Source organism: Bombus fervidus, unplaced genomic scaffold (assembly GCF_041682495.2).
Source record: "Bombus fervidus isolate BK054 unplaced genomic scaffold, iyBomFerv1 scaffold0020, whole genome shotgun sequence".
Classification (NCBI taxonomy): Eukaryota; Metazoa; Arthropoda; class Insecta; order Hymenoptera; family Apidae; genus Bombus; species Bombus fervidus.
This window is the reverse complement of record NW_027212583.1, coordinates 2,064,374-2,068,116: the sequence shown is the minus strand read 5'-3', so window position 1 is coordinate 2,068,116 and position 3,743 is coordinate 2,064,374.

Below are 3,743 nucleotides of genomic sequence, written 5' to 3'. Positions count from 1 at the left end.
TACAGTTTTCTATGTATTCTTATATTTTGGCTTTTTCCATATATCACAAAATCTTCAATTTTCTAAAAGAGTTTAGAAGTTCATTTATATTACTAGTTAGCATTCAACACAATATTTTAAATTTATTTCGATTTATGAAACTCTCAACTGTAGTAATAGTAGTAAGTAGTTTAATTCTTTATTAACATAATGAGCAACAATAATGATCGAATATAGATTAAGAACATATACAAATATTTATGTTACTTCCAATATCGTTACTAATTACGTTCCTTGCTCTGAAATTCTCGTAATTAATAACCTTCGTCGTGCGTTGAAATTGCTGTTAAAATGCGATATCGTGTACAAAATATATATCGCAGACATCGAATGTAAACATATCAATATCAATTCTGTACTTAATGCAGAATAATAGCAAAACATAAGAAAAAATATACAGAATTCTATCGTTTGATCTAATATCAATTTTTAATAGCGACTTTTTAAAATATGTATTTTTAATATCTACTTAAATTTCAGATAATTTACTATCTAGTATTTCTAATTTTTCTAAATATTACTGTATCATTTCAATGTCAGACAACATTTTCTTTGCGCAAATGAAAGAACAACCAATTAAGCTTTCATGAATCGCTTTAATTACGTATCACATACTATTTGTTTCACATTTTGTTTATTATTCAAAATTGCATCAACCGCGTGCATGGATTGTTAGCGACATAGAAGAATGGAAAGTATTCTATATACTTCTTAGGAGTCTCTGTATCAAAATATTGCACTTTAAATTTTCCTTCAAAATTTATAACAAAAACCTAATTATCGAAGGACTTCTTTCTCATTAGCATTACTTTTTCTGACATAATTAGCAGTGAAAGCAATATTAAAAATGCTTTATACATCAATCAGAATTACTTATTCACAAGTTACAATTATTTTTCTATACCTACACCAATGTAGATTATTGCAGCAAATAAATATTTAACATTGCATTAATTCCTTGAGTGCTGACTGCCCCCTGCGGCGGGAGTCCGCGAGTAACGAATGCCATCGTTGAGGACACAGGCTGCCTTTTTAAATAAATATCAACATAAATTGCATTTATAGATTGCACTGTTATAACATTCTTTTGATTTTTGAACGTCTCGACGATCTAGCGAAAATAGTCCATAACATTTCTCAAGGGTTAGGAGTAAGCAAGTGCGTTTTCCATTAGCTACTGTGATTCAGAATACTCCGCCCAGAATGTCCCCACTACGGCCAAGTGAGTTTTCCACTGGTACCAGTGATTCGTAGTTCTTCGGACAGAATGTCCCCACTACGTTAACAGCCGACTTGTTAGGGCTAGCAAAATTTTCGTATCTTCGCAATACTGGACCTGTTAGTTTCTTTTGTAACGTGGTCGTAGCAACAACGGAGTGCAAAGACATATTTCAAGTAATCGCAAATATCGCGGAGTAACAAGTGTACTTTTCAAGAAGCGTTCAGAAGGTGAGCCATCTTTCATTTTTCTGTATTTCACTGTCGTTCGCTAAGAAATACACGTGTATCGTTCATAGGCTAATGAAAGAATCTCGAGCGCGGGTGAGCCGGAGAAAATTGATAAACGTTTATAAATATGTCCTTAGTCCACACGGGTAGATTTAGGAGGTAGCATGTACGCGCCCATGGCACTAAAAAGGTTAAATTGCATACCAATATCTGTGTAATACGGACCTATTTCCAATTTTAACGATTTCAGTGATCTTGATCCGATAGTAGCGATGGAATAGAAAGACTATCTTGAAACTTTCAAATCTCTATCAAAAATTTACATCAAATGACTAGCTATCGAATCATTTTCTTCTCATTGCCATTATAGTTTATGATATAGTTAGAAGTAAAATCTGTATCAAAAAGTTTTATTTATCTATCAGAATTGCTTATTCGCACGTTGAAATTATTCTGCTATACCTACATCATTATAAGTTATTGCTGCAGGATAAATATGAAATATTAATTGTAAAATATTAAATATTAAATGTTGAATATTAAATATTGAATATTAAATATTAAATATTAAAAATGGAACCTTAAATATTAAATATTGAATACTAAATATTAAATATTAAATATTGAATATTGAATATTAAATATTGAATATTACATATTGAATATTAAATATTATATATTAAATATTGAATATTAAATTCTGAATATTAAATATTAATTGTTGCATTAATTGTTTGAGTGCTGACTGCCCCCTGCGGCGGGAGTCCGCGAGTAACGAATGCCATCGTTGAGGACACAGGCTGCCTTTTTAAATAAATATCAACATAAATTGCATTTATAGATTGCACTGTTATAACATTCTTTTGATTTTTGAACGTCTCGACGATCTAGCGAAAATTGTCCATAACATTTCTCAAGTGTTAGGAGTAAGCAAGTGCGTTTTCCATTAGCTACTGTGATTCAGAATACTCCGCCCAGAATGTCCCCACTACGGCCAAGTGAATGTTCCACTGGTACCAGTGATTCGTAGTTCTTCGGACAGAATGTCCCCACTACGTTAACAGCCGACTTGTTAGGGCTAGCAAAATTTTCGTATCTTCGCAATATTGGACCTGTTAGTTTCTTTTGTAACGTGGTCGTAGCAACAACGGAGTGCAAAGACATATTTCAAGTAATCGCAAATATCGCGGAGTAACAAGTGTACTTTTCAAGAAGCGTTCAGAAGGTGAGCCATCTTTCATTTTTCTGTTCTTCACTGTCGTTCGCTAAGAAATACACGTGTATCGTTCATAGGCTATTGAAAGAATCTCGAGCCCGAGTGAGGCGAAGAAAATTGATAAACGTTTATAAATATGTCCTTAGTCCACACGGCTAGCTTTTTTTAACAGGTCACTTGTTTAATAATTCGATTATATGTTATTATATTAACGAAACAGTAACATCGACATATAGAGAAACATCTTTCGTTTTTTGTATAAAATATCGCGCGATAGTCAGTCGGCGCTCGATATCGTTAAAAAAGAAAAGTATAAAATTTTTTGATTATTAGATGAAGGAAATTAATATGCAAAACAATGTTATTTGTTAGTATATACAATACGATAGTCAACTCTTGATATTAATGACGAAAAAAGGCAAGAGTAATTTTTTTATGCCACACTGTTTAGCTTATATGAACATATAACACTCATAAAAAATAAAATTGATTATATAATAACTATCGTCGAGCTTAAATAAAAAATATCTTACGAAAGCGCGAGTCTCTCAACGTTACTCTTTACGAAAAGAATAAACCAAACGCAATGTAATTATTAACACTTAGCCAACCGCGCGCGCCACAGCGAGCTATACGCTATTTCCACCGCGCTCGGACAAGCAACCCATACGCTGTCCACCGTGCATTTTTTCAAGTATCGAGGATTAATTTTCACTACTTAAAAAACAATGAAGTTTAAAAATTATTTAAGTGGTCAGTTATATTTTGCGGTGATAATTTTATTTAACGATTTTACATATTGTTTATACAAAACATCAAATTGAAAGTATATTCAAAGTATAAAAAAATATAGGTAGAATTAAAAACATTAAAGATGACTAAAGATAAATAACACGATTTGAATATCTTTTTAATTAAGTTTAACGCCGCTAGATTGGTTAACAAAAAAAAAAAAAAACGCGTTGCTAATGTCAAAAGAGGGGATCTTCCCGTTCGGTCACGCAGCGATGTTCTTCGTAGAAGGAAAAACTCCCTATTA